The sequence below is a fragment of the Leptodactylus fuscus genome, chromosome 2 (genome assembly GCF_031893055.1).
Source record: "Leptodactylus fuscus isolate aLepFus1 chromosome 2, aLepFus1.hap2, whole genome shotgun sequence".
NCBI lineage: Eukaryota > Metazoa > Chordata > Amphibia > Anura > Leptodactylidae > Leptodactylus > Leptodactylus fuscus.
Window position 1 is genome coordinate 189,061,683 of NC_134266.1, and position 17,430 is coordinate 189,079,112.

Genomic DNA, 17,430 nt, shown 5'->3' on the forward strand with positions numbered 1-17,430 from the left:
AGTCCTATTTTGCGGCCCATGCTTCCGTGGCTCCTATTTAATGGAAGGAACCACGGAAGCATGGCCCGCGGACGGATGGCACACGGGGACATTAACGTGTCCCACGTGTGCAGCCCGTGCTTTTAATTCATGGCAGGTCGGCTGCAGCTCCGTCGTCTGCAATCGAACTATGTCAATAGAAACCTTGATTGTCTTTTCTTTGCGGAGAAAGCTCTGCCCAGTTCATGTGATACACATTCAAGTACTGATGGTTGGGTTTAGTACACTTAAAATACATAAAAAATGTATCATTAGAAACATTATGTAGTTTTAGTGAGGATTTCGATGTTACTGGTAATACATGTTAAATAAACGTTTTCCATCTGTAAACTATGTGTCAATATTGCATACATTTTTTCCAGTAGTTCTAGGGTTATTTCCATGTAAAGTGTTGGTATATTCAGCCCTGTATGATCTCTGGGACCCCACAATCCCAAGGATGATGGGATTACCGCGCTCATTCAGCACTGCGTTCCCTTTAGGCTGCTCGCACACGTACAAGTGCTTAAAGGGGCTCTATCAGCAAAATCATGCTGATAGAGCCCCACATATGTGTGCATAGCCTTTAAAAAGGCTATTCAGGCACTGTAAACGTTAAATTAAACTACCCCCCCGTTTTAAAATAATAACTTAAAAAAGAATGTGCTCTACTTACTGAAGGTGCACGCTGGGCGGGCATTCTGGGTGCGCCGTCTTCTTCTTCCCCGCCTCTTCTTCCTCTGACGTCTTCGGGTCCTGTCCTCCTCCGGCGCTTGCTCGCGGACACTGATAAAAAAAAAATAGCCCGGGCGCATGCGCAGTAGCCGTAGTAGAAGCCGCGTGCTACTGCGCATGCGCCCGGGCTATTTTTTTTTGTCAGTGTCCGCGAGCAAGCGCCGGAGGAGGACGGGACCCGAAGACGTCAGAGGAAGAAGAGGCGTGGATGAAGATGAAGACACACCCTGAATGCCCGCCCAGCGTGCACCTTCAGTAAGTAGAGCACATTCTTTTTTAAGTTATTATTTTAAAACGGGGGGGTAGTTTAATTTAACTTTTACAGTGCCTGAATAGCCTTTTTAAAGGCTATGCACGCATATGTGGGGCTCGATCAGCATGATTTTGCTGATAGAGCCCCTTTAATGCAGATTTTACACACCAAAGCGCTACAAATCCGAATGTGCATTTTTTTGTGAACCTTTTAACTACAATCCCATTGAAAGAGTTGTGTCAGTGCCACAGGGTTACACTTTGATATACAGTGTGTATATACAGTATATGACTGCACCTTACCCCAGCAGCAGAGTGCAGGTCACATGACCAGTAGCCATGGCTCTAGTAGTATAGCCTGCACTTGTCCCCTGATGCTGCTGAACCTTGGACTCCCCGCCCCTCCTCCTCCCCATTGATAACCAGGATGCTGCAGCTGGCAGCTCCGTTGCCATGACAACCCCCTGTGATTTGGGGGAGGGGGCGCTATACTCTTCACCTGTAAGCTGTGCTCACACATATTATCTAAACCACAGAGATGGCCCGAACACATGACGTGTATAGTGATGTATCAGAGATGGACTGAGGCATAGCATACTGGAGTATGGAAAGCACCACAAAGACACACAGACGTGCACAGGGCCTGCAGCCCCACCATGATATACCCCCAGCGTGTCCACTACCCACGGCACACAGCAGAGGATGGGCACACAGCACGGGCCATAGGAGATGAAGAGCAATATCACAACAGCGGCAGGGGAGGGAGGGAGGGGGAGTGAGGACACCATCACCTACCTATTGCACTGGCTCTGTCATCATCCGCATGGACGTCCTGCCTGCACCTCTAGCTTGTGGTCCTCATCCTCTGGGGGTGGTGTATGGAGAGCAGGTGATGCAGGCAGTGGCTCCTTCCTCCCTCAGATAAAGCACACACAGCCCAGTGATAGCCGAGCAAGGAGAGGGACTGCCAGCTGCAGCTTCCTGCCTGCCTGTCATCAGTCTCACAGCAACACACAGCTGGGATCTCCCCTTATGGAGGGGCGGAAGGGGCATATGCATGGAGCCTGGAAGCATACATGTCACAATATGGATTATTCATATCTTCATATATCTATAGATTACAAAGACTCCAAGCCTGCTCTGCCATCTACATGTCGCATTGTATGGAATATGTGGCAATCCAACAAATGGTAATAAAAAACGTGTTAAATGAATGAAAAATTCAAATAGCGTTACTTACAGAAATAATACCCAAAAATACATATTAATAATAAGTACATATATCAGATATTCTCCAAGTACCTATTACCCAGTACCTAGGATATATTACTCGTGTACTTGTTGCAGGTCCCTCGCAACTAAAGCACTTGTAACGCTGACCACAATCTATCTGCCAGCAAACACAATAATCCTCCTAGTTTTCAGTAATACAGTTCAGATTGTAGCAACAGTTTGTATAATAAATATACACTGTGCAGAATTATTAGGCAAGTTGTATTTGAGAGGATTCTTTTTATTATTGTTCAACAATAGAGATGAGCAAACAGTGAAATATTCGAGATTCGATATTCGTTTCAAATAGCCCCTCAATATTCGACTATTCGAACGAATATCGAACCCCATTATAGTCTATGGGGAAAAATGCTTTGTTTCAGGGGAAGCCACACTTTGACTCAGGAGAGTCACCGAGTCCACTATGACACCCCAGGAAATGATGCCAACACCCTGGAATGCAACTGGGACAGCAGGGGAACCATGTCTGGGGGCATCTAACAAGCCCAAGTACCTGTATTACGCCACTATCTCGTCAGGATCCCTGTCAGCTTGCGATATGCGGGAGCTGACTTTTTCCCATAGGAATTGACCAGCGTTGATTGGCCGAATGCCATACTGAGTACAGCGTTCAGCCAATCAACGTTGGTTCTGCTGGAGGAGGCAGAGTCTAAGATCGGTCCACAGCAGTCTCCATTCTGGTCCGATCTCAGATGTAGCAGTGTTGAGCGCACAGGTGTAGCAGAGCTGGGCATGCGCTGAGCTCTGTTACATCCAGAGATGTAGCAGAGCTGAGTGTGCGCTGAGCTCTGCTACACTCGAGATGTAGCAGGCTGAGTGTGTACTGAGCTCTGCTATATCCAGAGATGTAGCAGAGCTGAGTGTGCGCTGAGCTCTGCTATATCCAGAGATGTAGCAGGGCTGAGTGTGCGCTGAGCTCTGCTACACCCGAGATGTAGCAGAGCTGAGTGTGCGTTGAGCTCTGCTACACCAGATCTTAGACTCCGCCTCCTCCGGCAGAACCAGCGTTGATTGGCCGAATGCTGTACTCTGTATGGCATTCGGCCAATCAATGCTGGTCAATGCATTCCTATGGGAAAAAGTCAGCTCGCGCATATCACAAGCTGACAGGGATCCCGACCAGATAGAGCCCCAAAGAGCTGGGTGAGTGACGTTCCCACCTAAATAAAGGTAATCCCTAGCTAACCCTGCTAGTACATCTATCCCTGTCTCACAGTCACATAGTTCACAGTCTCATTTGACCCGGATATTAAATCCACTATTCGTATATATTGGAGGTCACCTGATTTAGCCAGCCAATTACTTTTTCTGAGTTTTTTTTTTGATTCATCAGTTGTCGTAGTTCCTGTCCCACCTCCCCTGCCCAGTTATTGGTGCAAAAAAAGCACCAGGGAAGGTGGGAGGGGATACAAATTTTTAGTGCGTTTGCCTCGTGGTATTCGATTGTAATCGAATACCTCGAACGGCCTGATATTCGATCGAATATCAATTCGATCGAACGCCGTTCCCTCATTTCTATTCAACAACTATGTTCTCAATCAACCCAAAAGACTCATAAATATCAAAGCTTAATATTTTTGGAAGTTGGAGTGGTTTTTTTTTTTTGTTTTTTTTTTAGATTTGGCTATCTTAGGAGGATATCTGTTTGTGCAGGTAACTATTACTGTGCAGAATTATTAGGCAACTTAATAAAAAACAAATATATACCCATCTCATTTGTTTATTTTCACCAGGTCAACCAATATAACAACACAAAATTTAGAGATAAATATTTCTGACATTCAAAAACAAACAAACAAATCAGCGACCAATATAGCCACCTTTCTTTACGATGACACTCCAAAGCCTTCCATCCATAGATTCTGTCAGTTTCTTGATCTGTTTACGATCACCATTGCAGTAGCCACCACACCCTCCCAGACACTGTTCCGAGAGGTGGACTGTTTTCCCTCCCTGTAGATCTCACATTTTATGAGGGACAACAGGTTCTCTGTGGGGTTCAAATCAGGTGAAGAAGGGGGCCATGTCATTATTTTTTCCTCTTTTAGACCTTTACTGGCCAGCCACGCTGTGGATAAGGATATGGATGCATATGATGGAGCATTACTTTGCATGAAAATCATGTTTTTCTTGAACAATACCGACTTTTTCCTGTACCACTGCTTGAAGAAGGTGTCTTTCATAAACTGGCAGTAGGTCTGGGAGTTGAGTTTCACTCCATCCTCAACCCGAAAAGGTCCCACAAGTTCATCTTTCATGATACCAGCCCATACCAGTACACCACCTTCACCTTGCTGGCGTCTGAGTAGAGCTCTCTGCCCTTTACTGATCCAGCCTCAGGCCCATCCTTGGGTCCATCAAGAGTCACTCTCATTTCATTAGTGCATAAAACCTTAGAAAAATCAGTCTTAAGATATTGACATTGCAGCTCTGAAATATGGCAAAACTGGTGGCAAATGGCATCTTGGCAGATTCATGCTTGATTTTCCTCAATTCATGGGCAGTTATTTTGCGCCTTTTTTTTTTTATCAACACGCTTCTTGCGACCCTGTTGGCTATTTGCCATGAAACGCTTGATTGTTCGGGGATCATGCTTCAAAAGCTTTGCAATTTCAAGACTGCTGCATCCCTCTGCAAGACATCTCACAACTTTTGACTTTTCAGAGTCTGCCAGATCTCTCTTCTGACCCATTTTGCCAAAGGAAAGGAAGTTGCCTAATAATTAAGCACACCTTATAAAGGGTGTTGATGTCATTAGACCACACCCCTCCTCATTACAGAGATGCAAATCACCTGATTTACATAATTGGTAGCTGGCTTTCAAGCCTATACAGCTTGGAGTAGGGCAACATGTATAAAAAGGATGATGTGATCAAAATACTCATTTGCCTAATAATTCTGCACACAGTGTACCAACTTTGTTGGCTGTCAGTTAATGGAATCCATTTGTATCTGCAATTCCTGAAATATCCACCTAATGCTTCAATGTGTCATAGACAGCGTATATATTACTTTCAGTGAACGTTTACAAAAATAGATTCAAACAAGATAACAACAATTTATATCATATGAGCCACAACACGATGTAAAGCGCATGGATAGATAATAAGAATCATACCAATTTCATAAGTGACTTGTATAGTGAAATTACTGATTCATATACAACCTAAGGGTCCATTCACACGGAGTAAACGCCCACTCATTTTGGCACAATACATGTGTAAAGAATGCACATGTAAAAATAAGACTCCCATTGATTTCAATGACATTTTTTTACTTAAAAAAAGTGCCAAAAAATGCGACATGTTTTTTGACACGTTTTTTTACACGTGGGAAACAGGTCTGGACTGTAGACAGGCCAGTCTAGTACCCGCACTCTTTTACTATGAAGCCACGCTGTCGTAACATATGTAGAATGTGGTTTGGCATTGTCTTGCTGAATTAAGCAGGGATGTCCCTGAAGAAGACGTCATTTGGATGGCAGCTTATGTTGCTCTAAAATCTGTATGTACCTTTCAGCATTAATAGTGCCTTCACAGATATGCCTACCCATGCCTTGGGCAGTAACACTCTCCCATACCATCAGAGATGTGCCATCGGCACTAACACTCCCCCATACCATTAGAGAAGTGCCATGGGCACTAACACTCCCCCATACCATCAGAGATTTGCAATTGGGCACTAACACTCCCCATACCATCAGAGATGTGCCATGGGCACTAACACTCCCCCATACCATCAGAGATGTGCCATGGGCACTAACACTCCCCCATACCGTCAGAGATTTGCAATTGGGCACTAACACTCCCCATACCATCACAGATGTGCCATGGGCACTAACACTTCCCACATACTATCTGAGATTCTGGCTTTTGAACTTTGCACTAATAACAATCCAGATAGTTCTTTTCTTCTTTGCACCCGGACGACACGACATCCATGATTTCCAAAAACAATGTGAATTGTGGACTGATCAGTCCACAGGACACTTTTCCACTTTGCGTCAGTCCATCTTAGATGAGCTCGGGCCCAGAGAAGCCGGCAGTTTTTCTGGGTGTTGTTGCATTATGGCTTTCGCTTTGCACGGTAGTTTTAACTTGGACTTGTAGCTGCAGGGGTGAACTGTACTCACTGACAATGGTTTTCTGAAGTGTTCTTGAGCCCATGTGGTATTTGGTACAGAATGGTGTTGGAATTTAATGCAGTGTGATCGGAGCAGTCGAAGGTCATGGGCATTCAATGTTGGTTTTCGGCCTTGCTGCTTACTTGCAGAGATTTGCCCAGATTTTATGAATATTTTAATGATATTATGGACTTTAGATGATGAAAACGTTGTTCTTAAACTGTCAAACAGTTGTTCACAAAGTGGTGACCTTCGCCCCATTCTTGTTTGTGAACGACTGGGCCTTTCGGGGATGCTCCCTTTATACCCAATCATGACACAATTAACCTGTTCACCTCCGGAATGCTCCAAACAGCTGTTTTTTTTTGAGCATTTCTCAACTTTCCCAGTCAAATGTTGTCCCTGTCTTAGCTTTTTTTGGAACGTGTTGCAGGCATCAAATTCAAAATGAGTGAATATTTGCAATAAACAAAGAAAAATTTATCTGAAAATTTAATATCTTGTCTTTGGGGGGTCATTGTCACTGTGCCTGCTTTTGAGCTTTTTCTGGGCTATTTCTTCAACCTGTTTACTGATGGATGGCTCTGTTCGCCCTATCCTGAATCTGAAGGGGCTCTACAGTGCCGGGTCCGCAGGTTTTGCATGGGGTCTCTGTTGTTAGAGGTGGCATCTATGGTGCCAGGCGAATTTCCTGATCTACTTTCCTGTCCGCATGACTTGTGCGGAGACCATACGGAAAGCACACGGACCCCATTATAGTCTATGGAGTCCGTGTGCTTTCAATGCAAACCGCATGCCAGTGTGTTTGGTAGTTTGTTCGGGGGGTCCCCATGCGGATTCCCCCGAATGGATTACCGAGGCAGATGTGAACAGGCCTTAAAGAGATAACAGACCGAGCTTTATGAACAAAGTGCAATTATCTGAATGGATTGCCCTGTCGGCATTGAGTAAATGATGTCACTTGTCCTATCTCCCAGGTCTGTGGTTACAGCAACACAATGTAAACAATGGGATGAATAAATTCACATACCAGACAAACAAAGCAGAATTTTTAAAGCAATATATTTAGAAAAAGGCTTTAATTTACATAAGCTATCGGTATAGATAGGATCCTTGTGATGGAACAACCCCTTTAAATATTTTTTTTTAGATATTCGGGGGGAAGAGCAGGAAGGGAGAAAAAGTGGGTCTGAAAAAAAAACAAAACAAAAAAAAAACAAAACACGACCCATATTATGATTGGGAATGGAACAAGTCTAAAAGGTGTAGCCATTCCCAAAGAAGTCCATGGGGTGGAGCTTTTAGGGTGCGTTCACACTATGTAACGTGGAGTGCAATCTGGCACGTATACACGTGCCGGCAGATGACGCGCTCAAAATGCTCCCATTCATTTCAATGGGAGTTAGGAGCGTATACGGAGCGTTATTTTGTGCCCGTGATTTTGCGGCCACAAAATCACGGGTGCAAAATAACGGGGTATATACGCTCCTAACTTCCATTGAAATGAATGGGAGCATTTTGAGCGCGTCATCTGCCGGCACGTGTATACGTGCCAGATTGCACGCCACGTTACATCGTGTGAACGCACCCTTAGAAGGAAAAAATGGCCATTCATTATTGCACATCTACATGTTCGATATTGGCAAGTAGAGGAAGCAACTAAATTATGTAGTCTAAGAGCAATGGGCAGGGGGACATATTTAATAAATATAAAAAGTGGCCATTTTGTCATCTACCATTTAAAGGGTCAATTCTGACTGCATTTGACAAAATCACAGATTAGAGTGGTGGTAATTGTTGCCCCTTATAGGATATGTAAGAAGAACACTGCTTAGGTCTAGTATTAAACATCAGATCAGCCCATACAGCAGGGATCAGAAGAATAATGGGTCATGTGGTAGATAAGACCATGTTTTATGTTGTTTAATGTCAGATGTTCTTTAAGCTCAAATTCACATAAGGCATTTTTTGTCACATATTTCACTGGGGGACAAAGTACCTTGGGTATAGACCCGGCCAATAGGAGGAGGACACTAGGATAATAAAAGCTGTCAGCTCTGCCTACTCACTCCATACCCTCTCACCAATAGTGCACTAAGGCAGTTTTGAACCTAGTCTCTTAGGAGGCAGTCATGACCTGACTCAGGTCTTTCTGGCTTACAACGTTTTTATTTTTTTATTTTCTTTCAGGTGCAGGGTTTATTCAGCATCTACGCCACAATAGTCGTACCCCCTGCAAGAGCAAGCGTTCTGTAATAGAGCGCCTCACCGGTCACCCAGTCCCCACTCACTGCTTGCTGATATTCCGGTGACCCCAATACCATGTGTGAGGTCTCACCGAGGGGGTGACCTTGTTGCGCCTGAAGATGCCAGATTGGGGTAAGTATGAGAAGTTTTTGAACATAGTGTGGGGAACCGCTCAGGTACATGCTCGGTAGCAGTGGGGGAAACAGGGACACATACACTGGGTTGCACGCACGTTCAGGCTTTATTCACTTGCAGTGCATTAACTGCCTATGCAAAGGCACAAATAACCAAAACAAAACCCTTTTCAGCTGAGAACTAAACTAAACACAAACTTTTCCCTGTCTATACAGAAGCCTGGCTACCAGACTCCCAACTTGGCAACGGGTGGCACAGTACCTGCTCTGTAGATTCAGTTTGGATAGGTCAGCTCTGTCAGTGTGGTGCCACACTCCTAGTCCTCACACACAGACTTTATCATCCCTTGATTACACAGCTGACCTCCCTGGTGTGGGCCTTTACCAAACACCCTTTAGGTGCCTGGCTGGAATATACTTGTCCTCCCAGACCACACCCTTCACTCTCTCACAATAGGTAAGTATTAGAGATGAGCGAACAGTAAAATATTCGATATTCGTTATTCGTTTTGAATAGGCACTCAATATTCGATCCCACCATCACAGCCTATCAACTACAGACTTTCCACACTCAAAAAAAAAAACTATTACAGTGGTAAAGTGGATTGAGCATACATAGCCTGACTGAATTTCTGTGTCTCCCACTTAGGTTTTGGGGTACACACCATGGATATCTGGATTGAGCGTACATATCCTGACTGAATTTTGGTGTCTCCCGCATAGGTTTTGGGGGTACACACCCTGGATATCTGGATTGAGCGTACATAGCTGGACGTAATTGCTCTGCATTCCTGTTTTGAGGTTACACACTGCCTGAACAGCATTGAATTGCTCTATATCCCTGTTTTAGGGTTGCACACTGGCTGCTGAAAAGCTGGGTTCAGCCTATATGGCTGGACTGAATTACTCTGTAACCCTGTTAGGTGTTGGGGGGACACTGCCTCCAAAGCTGGGTTGAGCGTATCTGGCTGGAATGAATTGCTCTGTATCCATGTTAGGTGTTTGGGGGGACACTGCCTCCAAAGCTGTGTTGAGCGTATCTGGCTGGACTAATTTGCTCTATATCTCTGTTAGGTGTTTGGGGGGACACTGCCTGCAAAGCTGGGTTGAGCGTATCTGGCTGGACTGATTTGCTCTGTATCTCTGTTAGGTGTATGGGGGGACACTGCCTCCAAAACTGGGTTGACCATATCTGGCTGGACTGATTTGCTCTGTATCCCTGTTAGGTGTTTGGGGGACACTGCCTGCAAAGCTGGGTTGAGCGAATCTGGCTGGACTGATTTGCTCTGTATCTCTGTTAGGTGTTTGGGGGGACACTGCTGCAAAGCTGGGTTGAGTGTATCTGGCTGGACTGATTTGCTCTGTATCCCTGTTAGGTGTTGGGGGGACACTGCCTCCAAAACTGGGTTGACCATATCTGGCTGGACTGATTTGCTCTGTATCCCTGTTAGGTGTTTGGGGGGACACTGCCTGCAAAGCTGGCTTGAGCGTATCTGGCTGGACTGATTTGCTCTGTATCTCTGTTAGGTGTTTGGGGGGACACTGCTGCAAAGCTGGCTTGAGCGTATCTGGCTGGACTGATTTGCTCTGTATCCCTGTTAGGTGTTTGGGGGACACTGCCTGCAAAGCTGGGTTCAGCATATCTGGCTGGACTGATTTGGTCTGTATCCCTGTTAGGTGTTTGGGGGGACAATGCCTCCAAAGCTGGGTTGAGCGTATCTGGCAGGACTGATTTGCTCTGTATCCCTGTTAGGTGTTTGGGGGGACACTGCCTGCAAAGCTGGGTTGAGCGTATCTGGCTGGACTGATTTGCTCTGTATCTCTGTTAGGTGTATGGGGGGACACTGCCTCCAAAACTGGGTTGACCATATCTGGCTGGACTGATTTGCTCTGTATCCCTGTTAGGTGTTTGGGGGACACTGCCTGCAAAGCTGGGTTGAGCGAATCTGGCTGGACTGATTTGCTCTGTATCTCTGTTAGGTGTTTGGGGGGACACTGCTGCAAAGCTGGGTTGAGTGTATCTGGCTGGACTGATTTGCTCTGTATCCCTGTTAGGTGTTGGGGGGACACTGCCTCCAAAACTGGGTTGACCATATCTGGCTGGACTGATTTGCTCTGTATCCCTGTTAGGTGTTTGGGGGGACACTGCCTGCAAAGCTGGCTTGAGCGTATCTGGCTGGACTGATTTGCTCTGTATCTCTGTTAGGTGTTTGGGGGGACACTGCTGCAAAGCTGGCTTGAGCGTATCTGGCTGGACTGATTTGCTCTGTATCCCTGTTAGGTGTTTGGGGGACACTGCCTGCAAAGCTGGGTTCAGCATATCTGGCTGGACTGATTTGGTCTGTATCCCTGTTAGGTGTTTGGGGGGACAATGCCTCCAAAGCTGGGTTGAGCGTATCTGGCTGGACTGATTTGGTCTGTATCCCTGTTAGGTGTTTGGGGGGACAATGCCTCCAAAGCTGGGTTGAGCGTATCTGGCAGGACTGATTTGCTCTGTATCCCTTTTAGGTGTTTGGGGGGGACACTGCCTGCAAAGCTGGCTTGAGCGTATCTAGCTGGACTGATTTGCTCTGTATCCCTGATTTGGGGAGACACCCCACTGAAATCTTGGCTCCTCTCCCTGCAGTGTATAGCTCTGAAAAGAGGTGTTGTTGTTCTTCCATTTTTCCCTGCCTACTAGAAGTATCTAGCCCTCAGCAGATCTCTCTCTCTCTCCCTATTTCTCACCGCAAATGACACGAAGATGGCGCAGGCTATTCTTATAAATGCGAGGTCACATGTTTTCAGCAGCCAATGGGTTTTTTCATTTTTTTTCAATGCCTCCGTTGTCGTAGTTCATGTCCCACCTCCCCTGCACAGTTATTGGTGCAAAAAAAACGCCAGGGAAGGTGGGAGGGGATACAAATTTTTACTGCGTATGTCGCGTGGTATTCAATTGCAAACGAATACCTCGAACGGCCTGATATTCGATCGAATACCTATTCGATCGAACGGTGTTTGCTCATCTCTAGTATGTATGCCTGCTCCCCCCTCTATCTTTCTTTTATGCTGGTTAACGGGCATTGCTGGGCTTCTCCTCACTGCTCTCCGGGCTCTGGCTCGGGGGTTGTTCTGGTCGGGGGGACTCCTATGTAGCCTACCTCTCCTGGGATGAGCCCCTCACTCTCCGGTGGGGGGGGGATATACGCCGTGGTTCAGCATCTTTCTCGCAGCAGGGAAGGAGTTCCTGTTGTGAGGGAATGGGGGTAGGGGGTATCGGCACCCGCGTGTCCCACTGGCGCCCCCTCTCACAGTACAGGGCAATAGACGCTACTGTTAGGAGTATTTAGGTTCATTACTTTCTATTTTTCTTACCTGGGGAGTTTTTGGCTGCGCAGTGTCTGGGGTGGCATCCTGGCGCTGCAGGGTTGTCCTGTCGTGAGTATTGGTGCACACCTTCTGACTTGCACGCGCGCACTGCTGGTAGGCAGCTTTATCTCCTGGTTGATTAGTCTGTCCTCCCATTTGCACCTGGGAGGAGTGGTCTCTACTCTGTATTTAAACCCATGCCTCCCATGGTTCTGTGCTGAGTGTCGCTTTTACAGAGCTAGGCCTTAGCAGGAGGAGTAGGTGGTTATCTTGGATAGAGGAAGTTCCGTGGTTGGTTTTTGGGAGGTTTGGGTGAACGAGTTGGTTTGTGTGTTTTCCCCTCTGTGTTCACCAATCCTCCCTCTGTGTATAATTGACTGTGTGAGTGAATTGTCTTATCCTTTGATTTCTACTCTGTTTCCCTGTGTTTGTTTCCTAGTGTAAGGTTCCTTCCCATATTGGTTTGGGGGAATCCTTTCCCACGTTTCCTGTGTGCTGCTTGTGTTGTTAGTCAGCGCACACCCTTGTCAGTCCCTGTCAGTAGCAGCTTCACTTGTTCGTTAGGGGTGACCCCTTTAGTCGCCAGTCCCTAGAGATCTTATAGGGCATTCCTTCTCCCACTTCCCTCTAGGCCTACGGTATCAGTGAGAGAGGAGCTGTCGGGGTCAGGCTTAGCCTGAGTACAGCCGACCCACACCCGTGAGGCAGGGACCGGGATAGCTAGTGGGAGTAGTGCAGGGCGAGATTCCCTACTGCTATTCCTTAGCCCCGTTGCAGCTACCTGGACTGACATAACAGCTACTGTGAAAAAGGATGTTCCTGACATACTGTCCGAAACACCCTTTTGACAGCGAAGAGCTACGGTACTGGCACCGAGAGCTCTTCACCGGGAGAACAGAATGGGAAAGCAGAAAGCTGAATTCAGTGCACTGTCAGATTTCTAGCGGTGTATTACACCTAATGTGCCCCAGTAGGTGAAAGGTCCTCTTTAAAGGAATTCTATCATTAAAATTCCATTTCAATCTAAAACAACGTCAGACTAGAATTAAGAAAGGCTATTCTTCCCCTGCCTTTAGATGTCTTCTCCGCGCCGCTGTTTCTTAGATGTCCTGTTTTTTGTCCATATGCTAATTAGTTTTCTTGCAGCACTAAGGGCATCCCCTGTGCTGCAAGAAAACTATCCAGCGTTGCCTTCTTCTTGTTCTCCGCCTCCACCTCTTCTTTCCTGTTCGGCTTTTTAACCCCTTCCCGACATTCGCCGTAATAGTACGGCGCTGCCGGGAAGGGCTTCCCGCAAACCACCGTACTATTACTGCGGATGCATGGTGCGCACACAGAAACTGTGCGCGCACCATGCGCTGCGGGTGTCAGCCGTAATACATGGCTGACAATGCCCCGTAACACCCGCGGTCAGAACCGGGTCCGATCGCGGGTGTTAAACCCTGATATGCCGGCGGTCAACATAACCGCCGGCACCTCCGGGGTTTCGTTTTAAAATGGTGCCGATCTGCACCCCCCGCGCCGGTTTCGGGGGGTGCTGGTGTTCGTAGGGGGCAGCCCGGGGTCTGATCAGTGACCCCGGGTCTGCCCCATCACTTACCCCCTTCACGTACTTGGTTGATCCTGCCTAAAAAGGAAGCTGTCAGCCTGTGCGTCCACACAGGATGACAGCTTCTTATACAATGCAATACACGTGTAACACGTGTATTGCAGCGTATATGTAGTGAAGCGGTGATCAGCCGATCACTGCTTCAATCCCCCATGGGGACAGAAAAAAAACTTAGAAAAAAGTAAAAATAAAAAAGTTTAAATAAGTTTAAAATAAAATAGAAATAAATAAAGCCCCAAAAATCCCATTTTCCCCATATAAAATGTTTTATTATGTAAAATAAAGAAAAATAGAAAAAAACATTACATATTTGGTATCGCCGCGGCCGTAATAACCTGAACAATAAAATTAAAACATTATTTAACCTGAAGGGCGAACAGCGTAAAAAAAAACAGTAGAAAACCGCACAAAATAATGATTATTCACCATCTTGGTGAATGGTCAGATGAAAACCAAAATGGTACCAATAAAAAGAAGAGATGTTCCCGCAAAAAATAAGCCCTCAACGAGCTCTGTCTAGCGAAAAATAAAAATGTTATGCCTTTCAGAAGATGGCGATGCAAAAATAATTGATTTTTTTCCCTAAATTGAATTTTATTCTGCACAAATAGCAAAGCATTAAAAAATAATATAAATGAGGTATCGCCGTAACCGTAGCGACCCGCAGAATAAAGGTAACATGTTACTTATGCTGTACGCTGCACGGGAAAAAAAAAAATGCTAAAAAGCAATGCCAGAATTGATGTTTCCTTTTACATCCCACCCAGAAAGAGTTAATAAAATGTAGTCAATAAGTTACAGGGCCCAAAATGGTGGCATTGAAAAGTACATCTAATACCGCAAACACCAAGCCCTAATATGGCCACATTGCCAAAAAATAAAAATAAAAATCTAGCTTGTACAATGTGAAGACAAAAACCCTAAAAGTCGCCAAACCATTAGGACATAAGTGGCTGCGACTAGAAGGAAATGTATAAGCTGTGCGAGCGTTTTCAGGGGACACCCCATATTTAGAGCTTATGAGAGATAATACACCAGCGCTGATCCCCCAGAATGCCCCTCTTCCCCATCCGTGTCATAGGAGCTAGTGGGAAAATAGAATGGGATTTGGTGTACCCAATTTACTCCGCACAGCTTATACAGTCCTATGAAAAAGTTTGGGCCCCCCTATTAATCTTAATCATTTTTAGTTCTAAATATTTTGGTGTTTGCAGCAGCCGTTTCAGTTTGATATATCTAATAACTGATGGACACAGTAATATTTCAGGATTGAAATGAGGTTTATTGTACTAACAGCAATAAGTGCAATATGCATTAAACCAAAATTTAACCGGTGCAAAAGTATGGGCACCTCAACAGAAAAGTGACATTAATATTTAGTAGATCTTCCTTTTGCAAAGATAACAGCCTCTAGTCGCTTCCTGTAGCTTTTAATCAGTTCCTGGATCCTGGATGAAGGTATTTTGGGCCATTCCTCTTTACAAAACAATTCAAGTTCAGTTAAGTTTGATGGTGGCCGAGCATGGACAGCCCGCTTCAAATCATCCCACAGATGTTCAATGATATTCAGGTCTGGGGACTGGGATGGCCATTCCAGAACATTGTAATTGTTCCTCTGCATGAATGCCTGAGTCGATTTGGAGCGGTGTTTTGGATCATTGTCTTGCTGAAATATCTATCCCCGGCGTAACTTCAACTTCGTCACTGATTCTTGAACATTATTCTCAAGAATCTGCTGATACTGAGTGGAATCCATGCGGCCCTCAACTTTAACAAGATTCCCGGTGCCGGCATTGGCCACACAGCCCCAAAGCATGATGGAACCTCCACCAAATATTACAGTGGGTAGCAAGTGTTTTTCATGGAATGCTGTTTTTTATTTTGGACGCCATGCATAACACCTTTTTGTATGACCAAACAACTCAATCTTTCATCAGTCCACAGGACCTTCTTCCAAAATGAAGCTGGCTTATCCAAATGTGCTTTTGCTTACCTCAGGCGACTCTGTTTGTGGCATGCTTGCAGAAACGGCTTCTTTCTCATCACTCTCCCATACAGCTTCTCCTTGTGCAAAGTGTGCTGTATTGTTGACCGATGCACAGTGACACCATCTGCAGCAAGATGATGCTGCAGCTCTTTGGAGGTGGTCTGTGGATTGTCCTTGACTGTTCTCACCATTCTCCTTCTCTGTCTTTCTGATATTTTTCTTGGCCTGCCACTTCTGGGCTTAACAAGAACTGTCCCTGTGGTCTTCCATTTCCTTACTATGTTCCTCACAGTGGAAAGTGACAGGTTAAATCTCTGAGACAACTTTTTGTATCCTTCCCCTGAACAACTATATTGAACAATCTTTGTTTTCAGATCATTTGAGAGTTGTTTTAAGTAGTCCATGATGCCACTCTTCAGAGGAGATTCAAATAGGAGATCAACTTGCAATTGGCCACCTTAAATACCTTTTCTCATGATTGGATAGATCTGGCTATGAAGTTCAAAGCTCAGTGAGGTTACAAAAACAATTTTGTGCTTCAGTAAGTCAGTAAAAAGTAGTTAGGAGTATTCAAATCAATAAAATGATAAGGGTGCCCATACTTCTGCATTGGTCAAATTTTGGTTTAATGCATATTGCACATTTTCTGTTAGTACAATAAACCTCATTTCACTCCTGAAATATTACTGTGTCCATCAGTTATTAGATATATCAAACTGAAATGGCTGCTGCAAACACCAAAATATTTAGAACTAAAAATGATTAAGATTAATAGGGGTGCCCAAACTTTTTCATAGGACTGTATATTCACTTCGGGGTTACTAATGCTCACTACATCACTTGATAAATTCTTTGAGGGGAGCGGTTTTCAAAATGGGGTCACTTTCTAGAGGTTTCCACTGTTTTGACACATAAAGTGACACATGTCAGTTTTGAAAAATCGAGCTTGGTCAGGAAGTCAAAAAGTGCCATCGGCGGGAAGGGGTTAAAGAAGATGTGACGGGACAGGGAAGAAGAGGTGGAGGAGGCGAACAAGAAGAAGGCAGTGCTGGATAGTTCTCTCACAGCACAGAGGATGCCCTCAGTGCTGTTTAAGCGCTAGTGACCGCCCCCAGTGCTGCAAGAAAACTAATTAGCATATGGACGAAAACCAGGATATCTAAGGAACGGTGGCGCAGAGAAGACATTTAAAAGTCGGGGAAGAATAGCCTTACTTAAGGCTATTCCGAAGTGGGTTTAACATAAAACGGGATTTTAACGATAGAATCCCTTTAACATCCCACTAACAGACTTGAGAACAAGGTAGCTAAAGGATACTTTAGAAGTGAACACTTCTCATACTGCACGTTTTATCTACAAACATAGAATCTCTACCTTGGGATGTGAACCAGGACTGAATCATTTTCTGTGCTTGTGGCCAATTACACATACAATTGGTAAAACTATATGTAAGCTATATAAGATGTCCTGTAGCTCTTCCTGAAGGTCTCCACTTTCCTGGGAGCTTTCTGTGCAGTCTGTTACAGACTTTGATTCTATAGGTATTTAAGTACATGGAATAGTTTACTGACCAGTATCATTTGCGCACTATATGGTAGTATTCTTTGTGCACAGTATAACCACTTGGTTGTTTGGAAAATATTCAGTACACACAGGGCACTATTCAACCTATAGCTGCTCCTTG

The 17,430-nt window shown here is 45.2% G+C and overlaps 1 protein-coding gene across 2 annotated transcripts in view; it reads right to left on the minus strand.

Moving 5' to 3' along the window:
- Positions 1–1,991, minus strand: part of NALCN (sodium leak channel, non-selective) — a 356,507-nt gene extending 354,516 nt beyond the window's left edge. For both annotated transcript variants that reach the window (XM_075265321.1, XM_075265319.1), the window contains exon 1: positions 1,801–1,991. The gene's annotated coding sequence lies outside the window, so the exon portion shown is untranslated. The remainder of the gene's footprint in view (positions 1–1,800) is intronic.
- Between the last annotated feature and the right edge of the window lie 15,439 nt (positions 1,992–17,430).